Source organism: Callospermophilus lateralis, chromosome Y (genome assembly GCF_048772815.1).
Source record: "Callospermophilus lateralis isolate mCalLat2 chromosome Y, mCalLat2.hap1, whole genome shotgun sequence".
NCBI lineage: Eukaryota > Metazoa > Chordata > Mammalia > Rodentia > Sciuridae > Callospermophilus > Callospermophilus lateralis.
Genome location: NC_135326.1, coordinates 6,728,442 through 6,742,650, shown reverse-complemented (window position 1 = coordinate 6,742,650; position 14,209 = coordinate 6,728,442). Strand labels below are relative to the sequence as shown.

Below are 14,209 nucleotides of genomic sequence, written 5' to 3'. Positions count from 1 at the left end.
TTTAGTTTTTATGTTGGGAAGAGAGGGTGCTGCCCAGCAGCCAGAGGCCTAGTACTGTTCTGAGGTCTGGGGGAGCAAGATGCTTATTCCTACCAACTAAATTGTTGGTAGGAGCATGGATGATTCTCAGCACTCAGGGATATGATGCTTTCACACACAGGGACGAACATGATACTCCTGGGCACCACCCAAGAGCTTCTTAGGAATCATTCTCTACATTTTATATTTAGCTGATTCAAAGCAAGTATCTGCATGTCCTTTTTGACAGAATTAATACATTCTTCCAAAGCCGACAGTAAAAATTTTTTTAATATTTAATTTTTAGTTTTAGGTGGACATAATATCTTTGTTTTATTTTTATATGGTGCTAAGAATCGAACCCAGTGCCTCACGCATGCTAGGCAACCACTTGAGCCACATCCCCAATCCCTGAAAGTAAATTTTAATGAGTAAATTGAGTCAAGCATTTATTTCAACATTTTAGCACAGACTTGAAAACATACTCCGAAGAGTGTGTGTGTGTGTGTGTGTGTGTGTGCGCGCTTTGTTTGCCTCAAACAGCATCTAAGGTGGAGGTTCAGAAATGAGGAAGGGAATATGTTCCTTCATTTATCCTCCTCATCTTTAAGAGGTGCTTGTTCTTCCTGAAGACCCTTTCAACCAGTCCTTGTAACTCAAAATGGCAGTTTCTGAGCCTCTGGGGGGGCGGGGGGGAGTGGGCTATGAGAGGCGCTGTCATTCCTTGGGGGCCACCTCATTAATGCTTGGAAGGCAATCTGTTGATTCACTTAGACTCACAAGGGATGATGATGGGAAGAGAAGCTTATTTTTGCAGAGGTCAGATGTGTTTGGAACCATCTCTGTGGATCATCCCTCATCCCCCAGACAGATGGCAGTTTTCCTCTTCTTCTGTCTCCTCTATCCTCTTGGCTCCAGGCTGCCAGAGCCTTTAAAACATAGAAACTCATTCTTTGGTGTCCTCTGACTCTCTTTGGTGGGGAAGACATCAGCTTAGTCAACACAGTGGCCAAGTTTTGTGTCACCGGGGTCTCTCTGTGCATCTGACTTCCTGGCTGGGGAGTTTTGGAGTCAGAAGATAAATACATTGTGAACTTTGATAGACATTCTAGAGACCTCAGATCACTTGTTTTTCTGCATCATATCTTGTACAGAGTCTTCTGTTTGTTTTTTTCTCTATGAATGTGATAGGTGAAAAATTGTTTTTATCACGTATGTTTGAATTTCTGTCACTATGAGTGAAACTGGGCATCATTTCATGTGTTTAGAAGTACAATATGTATAATTCTTTTTTCAATTAGAGGTACTATAATGTGAAGCCTTTTCAAAGGAAAGCATCAGTGCCACCTGAGAGGGAAAGAGGAGGCCACAGGGCACCTGCTGGCTGATTTAGCTGGGTAGGTATTTAAAAGACTCTCAGGAAAGGGTCCTAAACTTTTGCCCTGAAGGACTGATGGGAGCCACTATGTAAAACCCCCACTTTGCATTTCACAACTCAGTTTCCTTTAAAGAAGGGGAGTACAGATTGTGAAGTTTACATAGGATTTAATACTTTAACATGTAGAACAATATGTAAAAACAAAAGTTTATTCAAACAAATTTATTTTCAAACACACTTTAAATAACGTACTCAGATGTTTTAAAATTTATCAAAATAATTTGTATAGGGGCTGGGATTGTGGTTCAGCAGTAGCGCGCTCGCCTAGCATGTGTGAGGCCCTGGGTTTGATCCTCAGCATTACATAAAATAAAGATATTATGTCCAACTACAACTAAAAAATAAATATTAAAAAAATAATAATTTGTGTTACTTTGTAATAATAGATGTAGGGGTTTTTTGTTTTTTGTGGTTTTTTTTTTTGGTTTGTTTTTGGTACCAAGGATTGAACTCGGGGGCACTCAACCCACTGAGCCACAACCTCATCTCTATTTTGTATTTTATTTCAAGACAGGGTCTTACTTAGTTGCTTTGTGCCTTGCTGTTGCTGAGGCTGGCTTTGAACTTGCGATCCTCCTGAGTTGCTGGGATTATAGGCGTTCACTGCCACACCCAGCTGATGTAGGGTTTTTTTGTTTGTTTTCCCCCAGATGGGCAGAAAACAAGTCTGACATGGTGTTTTGTTCAGAGATGTGAAGGAAGTACTAGGGATGTGGCTTGCTGGTAGAGTACTTGCCTAGCCTGTCCAAGGCACTGGGTTCCATCCCCAGCACCACACAAACGTGCGCGCACGCGCGCGCGCACACACACACACACACACACACACACAAGTAATATTTGGTGTTTGGGATTCAGCTCAGTGGCAGAGTACTTGCCTAGCACATCCAAGGCCCTGGGTTTGGTCCTCAGCCCTGAGGGAGGAAAAGTAGGGAGATGTGAAGGAAATTTTTCTAAGCCATTAAATTAGTTAATATTAGGATTTGTTGCTGTCACCTTAGCACATGGCGAATGACTACTCTTAAAGATATACATAATGAGGACTTGTAAAACTCTTTCTTTATTGCAAAAGCACCAGTAAGTACTTTTAATTTTGGGGGGTGAAGGGATAACTGGAGATTGAAACCAGAATCACTTGACCACTGAGCTACATTCCCAGCCCTTTTTATTTTTTATTTGAGACTGGGGCTCACTAAGTCACTGATGCTGGCTTTGAACTGGGGATACTCCTGCCTTAGCCTCCTAAATTTCTGGGATTACATGCATGTGCCACTGCACCTGGCATAAAATTGTTCTTAAAGCTGGGGACATATATATTCTTTATCTGAATTTTAATCTCCCTACCATCTTCTTTCTTTATCCCCAAACAACCACTAATCTATCTTCTATCTCTATGGATCAGTTAGCATTGATTAGCGTTTTATGTAGAGCTCCAAGACTGACTGTGCTAAGGGGGGGTGTAGCTCAGTGGTAGGCTATGTTCAGAGGCCCTGCATTCGATCCCCAGTACTAAGGGTGGGGGTGAGTATCTGTTTAACACATAACTATTGTATATTGCCCTACTTGAAAGCATGACCAAGTGGTAGATTAGGTGGCCCAGTACTTATGTGAATGTACCTGCCCAACTGAGGTGCCTCAGAACTGATACCTCTGTTTAAAGCACATGCGGCCATGGTTTTTGTTTGTTTGTTTTCGTTGTTTGTTTTTGGTGGCACTGGAGATTGAACCCAGAGGCCCTCTACCACTGAGCTACAGCCCCAGTCCTTTTTGTTGGGTTAGGGGGAGACAGAGTCTTGCTAAATTGCTGAGGCTGGCTTTGAATTTTCTCCTGCCACAGTCTCCCAAATTGCTGGAATTACAGGTGTGTGCTACCACACCTGGCCAACCGGCTGTCATAAACATTTGAATAGTAGTTTGGCCACAAACTCCCTTCCCCTTAGGGGACAGCTGCTGGTTGTCTTGTTTTGTATGCTTATTTCATTTTTGGAGACCAAGCTGCTGGGAAAAGATGAGGTGGACCATTTTCACTGGAGTGGTGGGATCTTGTTTCATGCAGCATAGGGAAGATCAGCCTCAAGAAGCCATGCTTGAGGCGAGGGTTATGGCTTGGTGGTAAAGAGCTTGCCTAGTATGTGTGAGGCACTGGTTTGATCCTCGGCACAGCATAAAAATAAGTAAAATGAAGGTTTTTTGTGTCCATTTACAACTAAAAATTTTTTTGAATAGTTTAAAAAATAAAAAAAGTTATGCCTGAGAAGACATAGAGATATCCCCCCACCCCCCAATAAAGATTTGTTCCTTTACAAACAACAACAGTGGTTTGTTCCTTTCTCTTTGCCATTTTTTTTTTTTTTTTTTTTTTGGTACCAGGGATTGAACCCATGGGTGCATAACCACTGATACACATTCCCAGCCCTATTTTGCATTCTATTTGGAGACAAGTTCTCGCTGAGTTGCTTAGGGCCTCACTAAGTTGCTAAGACTGGCTTTGAACTCGAGATCCTCTTCCTCAGCCTCCTGAGCCACTAGTATTACAGGAGTGTGCTACTGCGCCCTGCTCTTTCCCAGATAGTTGAAGGGGAGTGCTTTCTCTCTCCCAGGCAGGGTTAGCAGGAAGCAAAGTGCTTACATCAGTCATTCCCTCTAAGGTCTTGCACGTGTGTTCTTTGCCATGTCCAGGTGAGTCCACGGCCCATGAAATGGGGGTGGGTAGATGAGTGACTGTCTTGGAGGTCATCAGTTGTGGGGTTTGGAGGAGAGCTGAGAGTCAAGCATCTCTGCCTTTCTCTTCTCCCTCCTGAGTGGTTTGTTCCTTTGTCTTTGCCTTGGTCAAGGAAATGTACCTTTGCAGGAAAGTTCAGGGATGTTGTGTTTTTTGCAGTTGTCATTTGCACTGTTTCTGTAGGTGCCTAGGCCCATCCCTAGAGATCCTGATGGTCAGGTGTGGAATGGACCTGAGCTCTGGGATCTTGGAAGGCCACAGGCTGTTTGGGTGCCTCTGGTGGTTGTGTTGCTCACTGGCTTAAGCAAATGTGCTTGGAGAGAAGGTCAAGGACAGAAACTGGGAGGCACTTTGGCATTTTCCTGATTGTCTTCACCCAATAGATAAACCCATTGCTGTGGGAAGGATGTCCCCTAGCTCTATTAGGCTTGTCCTACTTCCTTAGTGCCAAAGGTCATGTCATTGCTGTTGCTGTTTGATGCCCTTAAATGGTCACTAACAGTTTGGGGGACACATCACCCATTTTTCTAAATCCAGAGGCAAATTATTATAATTTCAGTTCCTAAAAGGTACTTATATTTTCAAATGCCTTAGGGACATTTCTATTAAATATCACATCATAACATTTTCTAAAGCTCAAAATTACTCTTTTGATTTTTTTCTAAATTTATATTATAATATCCCCCCCACCCAACAAGGACATATACCTGCTGCCCCATCCTTAATCTCACTCTGTTTTTTCTGGACCCCATCCTGAGTTGCAAGCAGTTTCCTTGGGGTGGAATCGGCCATAGGGTTGATTTGTGCCATTCTCTGCCTCTTTGCTGGTGCCCTTAAACCTTCTGTGGACCTAATTACATCCACTAAGCTTGCATTCAGGAGCGGATTAACACCAAAGGAGATGGTAAGGCTTTTTGCAGGAGGCTGTAAGGGTTCCTGGGATGCTGTCTGGTGGTCACATATTTGAAGAAACAAGACTTCACATAGAATAACAACATTCTTGCTTGTTCAGAGCAAGTTTCTTTCCATAAGCATCCCGTCTCTGATATTACAAATTCACTTTGACTTCTGCTTCAAAATGCCACTGTGCAGTGCTCCCCTCTCTCCCTGCCTCCATGGAGCTGTCCTGAAGCAGGTGGCCCTGTGGCCCCAACATTGATCACACAGATGTTCCTGTGAGCCACAGTGTAAGGAGTAAGGGGCTGGCTGAGACACCAGCAGGTTGCATCTTTCCCTTTCTTTCTAGAGAGCTCTTCATGGGGAAAAATGTGGTGTGTGTGTGTGTGCGCGCGTGCGTGCACGTGCACGTTTGTGTGTGTTCATGTATTCGTGTGTGTGTGTGTGTTCAGACTATTTATTTGGAGGGTATGCTCCTATTGGGGGATGCTGGGGTTTGAAACCCTGCTTTGAAGGGTGCGCTGACGTTGTTTACTTATGGTTGTGGGTATGGGTGTGGATAGGTCTCAATTCTGTGTGTCTCTGGAGGCTTATGTGTTTATTTTCTACTTAACACAGATGAGACACTGAGGTTTACATCCTAAGCAACTCAGCGAGAACTTGTCTCTAAACATCTGACTTGTTTGGGCTATCATCCAGTATTGTTTTGATTAAGTAAAATCAAAGAGAAAAAAGTAAATCACATAGATCAGAATTGTTTTATTTGGGGCTTACTTCTCTTTGGGGTTATACTTAGTATGTGGCTTACATAATTTAATCAGATGGCTTTGTTGATTATAAATCAAGTAGAGAATGGTAAGTTATTGTTTTTCAGTTCTTTCTTCATTCATTGTGATAAAAGTACGGGGCCTTTAATGAGACCTGTCTGTATCTGTTCATTCTGATAACCAGGGCACGCAAATGATGTTTATAAAGTTGAGTTTGAAAATATTGGTGGCATCTAATATGTTAACACGCACACATAGCATTTTATTTATTTTTGTTTATTTGAGATTTCTAGAGGAATGTGAATATTGCATAACTGGATTCACGGAGCACAGATTAAGTTCATTTGGAGTTTTAAGGAATTGAGAAATTAATCAGCATTAATGATGATGTCAGTTTTTCTTTCTTTCCTTCCTTCTGCTAGAAACTGAACCCATGGCCTCATGCATGCTAAGCACCTGCTCTCCATTGCGCTACCACCCCTAGCCTTATTTATTTATTTTTTTTAAGGAGTTGCTCTAATGAGACCCACCCTCCTTGGCTTTAGGAGAAAAAGTTTCTCTGTGCTGGCCAAATTCCGTGTTGGAAAGAGAAGTGTCTTGATGAGGGTGTGGAGAGAAGCCTCTGGGAATGTCCTGAGACTTGGGAGTGCTAGGATCCTGGGGTCTCCCTGGGCTCTGACCTTGTAATGGGCTTTACAGGCAGGAGGCCTGTGTTCAGCTTATGTCCAGCGTTAACGCCCAACCTCGTTGTCACTCCTAAGGAACAGGTGGCTCCCAAGGCTCTGTCCACCCCAACTGCACCCACTGAAGGGTCCCCCTCTCAATCTGCCCCGTCCTCAACTGTGGGCCTCAGCTCCTTTGTGCTGTTTTGTCCAAGTAGAAATCCACTTTTCAGCTTGTTGCCAAGGGGTGAGGAAGAGGTGACATTGGTAGAGCTGGGAGCAGATGCCTGCTGGAGAGGTCACGAAGCTTGTATAGAGGTCACGTCTTAAATTTGCCTGTGAAGGCCAGGCATAGTGGTGGCACATGCCTGTAATCCCAGTGGCTCTGGAGGCTGAGATAGGAGAATCGTGAGTTCAAAGCCAGCCTTAGCAAAAGAGAGGCACTAAGCAACTGAGACCTTGTCTCTAAATAAAATACAAAATAGGGCTGGGGATGTGGCTCAGTAGCTGAGTGCCCCTGAGTTCAGTCCCCAGTACCCCCGCCCCCCCCCCCCCAAAGAGAATTTTTCTGTTAAGCCCAAAGTCCAATCATATACACCCCTTGGGTCCAAGGCAGAGAGTCTTTGGGGGAGAAAAGAAGCTTAACATTTGGCATTGGCATTTTTTAGAAAGCATGGGGCATGCATAACTATTTTTTTTAATGTGTGTGTCTTTCTTTTTATTTTATTTTATATTTTTATTAGTTACACATGACAGTACAATGATCTTGATATTTCATACATTTAAATCAAATGGGGTATAATTTCTCATTTTTCTGATTGTACAGGTTGCAGAATCACATTGGTCATACAGTCACATATATTACAGACAGCAATAATAATGTCTGTTTTATTCTGCTGCCCTTCCTATCCCCCTTTCCCCTCCCCTCCCCTCCCATCACTTCTCTCTACCCAATCTAATGTGACACACTTTTTTTTTTCCTCCTCACAACATCATACATGTATTCTGTATAACAATGAGGGTCTCCTTCCATCTTCCGTGCAATTCCCCTTCTCCCTCCTTTTCCCTCCCACCTCTCTTCCCTATTTAGTGGTAGTCTTCTTCTCATGCTCTTCCTCCCTATCCCATTTTGAGGCCCTCCCCCTTATATAGAGAGGACATTCGGCATTTGTTATTTAGGGATTGGCTAACTTCACTTAGCACAATCTGCTCTAATGCCATCCATTTCCTGCAAATGCCATGATCTTGTTGTTTTTTAGTGTTGAGTAATATTCCATTGTGTATAAATGCCACATTTTTTTTTAAATCCATTCATCTGTTGAAGAGCATCTAGGTTGGTTCCATAGTCTAGCTATTGTGAATTGTGCTGCTATAAACATTGATGTGGTTGTGTCCTGTAGTATGCTCTTTTTAGGTCTTTTGGGTATAGTCCGAGAAGGGGAATAGCTGGGTCAAATGGCGGTTCCATTCCCAGCTTTCCAAGGAATCTCCATACTGTTTTCCAAATTGGCTGCACCAATTTGCAGTCCCACCAGCAATGTATGAGTGTACCTTTTTCCCTGCATCCTCGCCAACACTTATTGTTGTTTGACTTCATAATGGCTGCCATTCTTACTGGAGTGAGATGGTATCTTAGAGTAGTTTTAATTTGCATTTCTCGTATTGCTAGAGATGGTGAGCATTTTTTCGTGTATTTGTTGATTGATTGTATATCCTCTTCTGAGAAGTGTCTGTTCAGGTCCTTGGCCCATTTGTTGATTGGGTTGTTTTTTTATTGTTTAACTTTTTGAGTTCTTTGTATACTCTAGAGATTAGAGCTCTATCTGAAGTGTGAGGGGTAAAAATTTGTTCCCAGGATGTAGGCTCCTTATTTACCTCACATATTATTTCTCTTGCCGAGAAAAAACTTTTTAGTTTGAATTCGTCCCATTTGTTGATTCTTGGTTTTAACTCTTGTGCTATAGGTGTCCTAGTAAGGAAAGACTGAGTGAGTTTGGTTCGATTCTGCATTGCTTGCTTCATTTAGGTGGAGAACATGCTCACCACGAGAACAGCTTCATGCCTCTGCTTGAACATACCACGCCCTTCCCCTAGAGTTTGTCATCCCCACCCAAACCCTCATAAAACCCATCTAGAACAGTGCCTGGGAGCTTGATTTATCATGAAAGAAAGCCAGTTGGTGGAAGTTGAGAGTCTAAAGGCCTCTTTAACCAAAGTGGTGTCATGGACACGTGTTCAGGAGGTATTTGCAGAAGGGTGACCACTGTGGCACGGCTGTTGTTGTGAAATGTGTTCTTCAGATAGCTCAGGTCATTCCTGTGTCCAAACTGTTGGTGGTCAGGTGGGATAGTCAGCGTCTTGGATATCATGGGGCATGGCAGGCAGAGCTGCCTTTCACCTTGGAGGATGGCTGTACTGTCGAGTCTATTGTGGTGGGATTGTTTGCATTTAATAAGATAGAGCAAGGTAAGTAAGAGGAGGTTTCAGATCTTACTTGAACATTCCTTCTTGAATTTTCCAACCATGACTGTAGTTCATTAATTAATTTTAATTTTTGCAGTGCTGAGGCTGGAACTGAAGGCCTCAGGTATGATAGGCAAACACTCTACCACTGAGCTACACCCCCAGTCCCTGTGTTTCATTACATAAAGGATAAAGAGGGCCATTCTGTGACTTGATGCTTATGCAAGGCAAGAGTGCCTTCCATCCTTAGTGATTCTATATGATAAAATAGGTGAATATTTTTATCAGCCAGTTAGCAAGAGGACTGGAGCTTTACCATAGTGACTGTACATATATGGTATTATTGAATAGTTCTCCAGTATATAAAGGATCATAGAGAGTATGGATTAAAATGATAGACTTCTTTTGGAGAAATATTATTTCCACCAGAATAGGGTGTTTTTTTTTTTTTTATTGTTTTGTTTTTACCACTGAACTACATCCCCAGCCTTCTTCTTATTTTTTTTTTTTCTCTTGAGAGGGGTTCTTTCTAAGTTTCTGAGGTCTTGCTGAGTTGCTGAGGCTGGCCTTAGTCTTGTGATCCTCTTGCCTCAGCCTCTTCAGTCACTTGGATTACAAGCATGCATCACTGCACCTGGTGGAACAGCATTTGACTGTTGCCAATTCCGTTAACCTTCAGCAGCAGGACCCATACTTTGTATTCTGATTAATTCTTGGTAAATTTCTTGGACCTTATTTTTTTCTGACTTTAAAGCAGAATGCCATCTCTTTCCATAGTCCTGGCTAACATTTCTTTGCCTCTTTGTGACTGATGTCTTTTTTTTTTTTTTTTAGTTGTAGTTGGACACAATACCTTTATTTTTATTTGTTTTTATTTTTATGTGGTGCTAAGGATTGAACCCAGCACCTTGCACATGCTAGGCGAGTACTCTACCGCTGAACCACAACCTCAGCCCCATGACTGATATCTTTCTTGTGTTATTTTCTCTAAACTTCACAGTTCAGGTGTATATCCCTACTCCGTGTTCCTTTCTCTAGGAGAAATGTCTTCTTAATTTACTGGCTTTTGATCTGGGGATGCTAAAAGTAACCAAAGACTCCACAAAGGGAATTTGTGGACAAATCATGAAGATGCAGTTAATTAGCATGGACTTTGGATAATGGGCAGAATTCCAGGACAGGCTAGGTAGATGAATGTCATGGGGCCTCTTTACTTTTCCTTCACGTTTATGTACATAGGTAGGTCTCTTTACATGTAGCATTTCTTATTTATTATTATTGTTGCAGTGCTGGGGGTTGAAGCCAGTGCATACATGCTAAGTGAGCACTACACCCCCAGCCCTACATATGGCTTTTGAGGGATAGCAATTTACAATCTCTTGTTGCTTTTTTTTGGCATAGCTTTACCTTATTTAAAATTTTTTTTTTGAATTTTTTTTTTGGTGTTTATTCTTATGTATAAGACTCATTGGCTCTGTTGCTAACCCTTAGGGCTATTTATGATACTAATAGCTGCACATTGAATGTCTTTGAGTTTCTTTGCCAACACATCTGTTCTATTGAAATGTAGTGGGGATGTTTTGTTGGTGCCTTTTTAGACTGTTGGATAGTGGGAAAATGTGCTTTTGGACCCAGGTGGCTTGGGTACAGGGAGACATTAGTAGGCTTGTAGAAATGAACAAGTAACAGCTGATAGAAGAAACGAGTCACTTGGGTGTGCTCCAACCTCACGTCCTGGTGGGGTGTTCATTTTGTGCCATTGCTCCACAGTGGATCCTGCCAGAGTTCTGGAAGGAACACCGGAGGTGTGACCAGAAGCGTGGGCTTGCTTATTCTTCCTGGGGGAGAGGCGCAGAAAGCTGCTGGGCAGAGAAGCTCTCCAAGGCTTTCAACCTGTGTGAATGCTGCTGCCTTTGCTGAAAATGAAACTTTGATGTTTTGTATCAGTTTCAGCTACTGAGGTCATTTGGGAATTTTTATCTTTCCTTATTTTCATTTATAAAGGCAGGAACTACTTGATTTTTATCCCATGGGACCATAGATCTTTTTTTTTTTTTTAAGATTTTTTTTAATATTCATTTTTTAGTTGTAATTGGACACAATATCTTTAATTAATTAATTTATTTTTATGTGATGCTGAAGATCAAACTCATGGCCTTACCTGTGCTAGGCAAGTGCTGTACCACTGAGCCACAACCCCAGCCCAGGACCATAGATCTTATCAGACATGATGTCACCATCCACATCATGGCACCTGTCTGTACCACTGCCCAGGAAAAGAATGTACTGCCGTATAAATCTTCTCCCAATGCCATTTGGGGTTAGTCTGCTTTTTTTCTTCCAGTAAACACACACACAGGGAGTTACCCTTTAGAGTATGCTCTAATACACATATTTTGTACATTCATTTAACTCGTGTAGAAGCACTCCAGCTGGGCCTGAAGTCTTTCCAGTAGGTCCTGCCTTCTGGAAGCCCACAGCTGAGTGGGCCAATAAGGCATGAACCAGAAAACTCCGACAAGTGGTGACTCCAAAAGAGAAAAGGGTGGATGTAGACCCCAGGACAGCCTTTCCTGAGGACAGGGTAGTGCAACTGTCCTTCTAAGGCCAGGTTTGAGATGTAGACCACAAATCTATGTGAGCTATATGAGATGCGCTTCAACTGGAAACCAAAGCTGTCAGTTTAAAAGAGTGGCAAAGGGGAGGAAGTGAAAGGGAGGCTTGAGAGGGGGAGGGAAGAGATAGTGTGGAGCTAGAGTAAACACATTTGACCCAAGAAAGCCCTGAGACTGGTCCTAAGAATTTACTTTATCTACAAGTCCCCTAGTGATACTGAAAGCCCAGGCTGTGCTCTCATGAACTGCTGGGCTAGATGTTGGAGGACCTGGGAGCGTGGGCATGAGCAGCTATTGGTTCTGGAGTAAGGGAGGGAGAAGATCTGGCTAGAGCTGTGCTGCTGGGAGTTTAATTTGGCAAGTGGTAGAGACAGACTTGGAGAGGTAAAGATAGAGGTTTGGCGGAAGGGAGGAAGCACAAGGTCAGAGCCAGGGCTCATTTCATGTTTTAGGAAGGTGTATTTTATTTATTTAAATAATTAGATATATGCATTGCCCCAGGGCTAGCTCTTTCCCCCTCTTCCCCACCCCAAGGATTCCAAAGCATCCTACTTGCCTGTGCTTTCTATGAGACTTGCCCCTCCAGGCCTGTGCACCCTGTCTACCCTCTCCAAACCCTGGAACTTGTTCCAGTCACTGAGCCAGCTGCCGCACTGACGAGATGAGCTAGGTTTAAAAGAGCTGGCTTCAACTTTAGGATAAGAAAACGGCAAAGAAACACGCATCACACAAACATGAGTTTCTCAGATTGGGGGTAGGGTGGCTCTGTGAGTCAGCTGGGAAAAAGAGCGTGCATTCAGAATCTATTTTTATAGGGGGGACCCACAAAGAAGATTCGAAGGAATGTTCTTCACCAAATAAGGAAGGGGATAAGATTTCAAAGGTGGAGTCTTGCTTCATGATGTCGTGTAGTCAACAGATTGATTGACATCTTGGCAAGTCACACCCATCTCAGGTGCTGTGTGGGATCACAGGCAGAGCAAGAGGAAAGGCGCACTTGCGTCTCACAGCCCAATCAGTGTGCAATGCCACACCTGCCCCTCATATAGCTCCAATGCGCATAGCTCACACACACAGCCCATGGATGGCCCATGACACTGCTCCACCCTTTATAACAAGGCCTTTCCAACTTCTGATTCCTGGAGATCAAGAAGTCTACCCTTACCTGAGTGCAGGCCAAGACCATCCCCTCCACCCTGAAGCCACCCCCACCTCCCAGCTGATCATCCTAGCCGCCAGCCAGCACTTCCTGTTACTCTCAACTGATTTGGGGAGGGAGAGGGTGTAATGGAACACAATTGTATTTATTTTAGGGGTTGGTATATCTTTTCTTTCTTCTAAAAGTTTATGAAAATAACCCAACACTAATAAGATTTTTTCTTTTCTTTTTGGAGGAAAGGGAAGGAATTCTGTCCTTCTGCATGAATGATAAAGATTTCACTGAAGCAGCCCTTCTAACAGTAAAATGAAACAGAATATTTGACATCTAAATCTGTTATGTTTCATTGTCAGTGACATCTTAGCATTGTTTTTGTATTTTTGATCTGAATGCTGTCTTTAAAAAAAAGTCCCTAAAGATTTCCTACCATATAAAATTGTTTTAAAAAATTACAGTAAGTGTACCGTGAGCCTGAGTTCAGTCCTCAGGACCACGGAGGAAAAAAATTAAATCAATTTTGGTATGGGAAAGGATTTCAGGAAAACCCTGGCAATTGTCTCTCTTCTTCTCTCTTTGTAACAAGGATTGAACTCAGGGGTGCTTAACCACTGAGCCACATTCCCAGCCCTTTCTGGTTTTTTTGAGAAAGGATCTCATTAAGTTACTTAGGGCCTCACTAAGTTGCTGAAGCTGGCTTTGAACTTGCAGCCCTGCTCCCCACCAGGTCACTGGAATTCAGGCATGGCCACTGTGCCCAGCCTCTTTCATTTTTTGTAAGGAATCATTAGAACATCATTGGTGAAATCTTTGTTATTCATTTTGTGGTGTGGGGAAGTGGGTACAAACTTGGTGCATTCAGAGGCCCCAGCATCAGGTGCTTGACAGTCTTACCATGGCACATACTGCAGAATGTCTGTGGCCTGCTCATTGGATCCTGTGCTTCCGTGGATCAGGTAGTTTAAAGCCCCTTCACTTTGTATCTTATTGAGAAGGGAATCTCAAATCTCCTGTTCTTGAAGTTTCACTGCTGCCTGGGAGTGGGTAAACAGAGCCAGCGGGACCATGAGTATGGGTGAGCTCTAGATGGCGCCAGAGCACTCTGTCCCCAACTCCAGGGCCTTTGAATAGGAAGCAGCATGCAGGTGCTTCTCTTCAAAGGCAGCTGTTGCCAGGCATCAGAAGTGCTGACGAAGAGAAACCAGCCTGACCCTGACCCTTGGTTGATTTCCAGTTATGTTTGTGATGCACTAGGAAATTCAGAGCACATAAATGAGAGAAATTTCCCTGTTCCCAACAGCTCTGGCATTTTCAGTGCTAGTACAGAGGAGATTAACCCTTTTTTCCAAGCATCTATGCTCTGTATTAGGTAGCCCTCCTGAGTGTCCTCACTGTGGACTCTGTCTTTGTGAAATAGACGCTTACATTGTGTGTCATCTTTTTGCAGAGGAGCCTCTGGGTGGGTTTGCATTCC

The 14,209-nt window shown here is 43.1% G+C and overlaps 1 protein-coding gene across 4 annotated transcripts in view; it reads left to right on the top strand.

The window, feature by feature from the left end:
• The window catches only part of LOC143639759 (protein Shroom2-like), a 129,799-nt gene that overhangs the window by 62,095 nt on the left and 53,495 nt on the right, over positions 1 to 14,209 (top strand). The gene's annotated exons all lie outside the window — the stretch shown is intronic.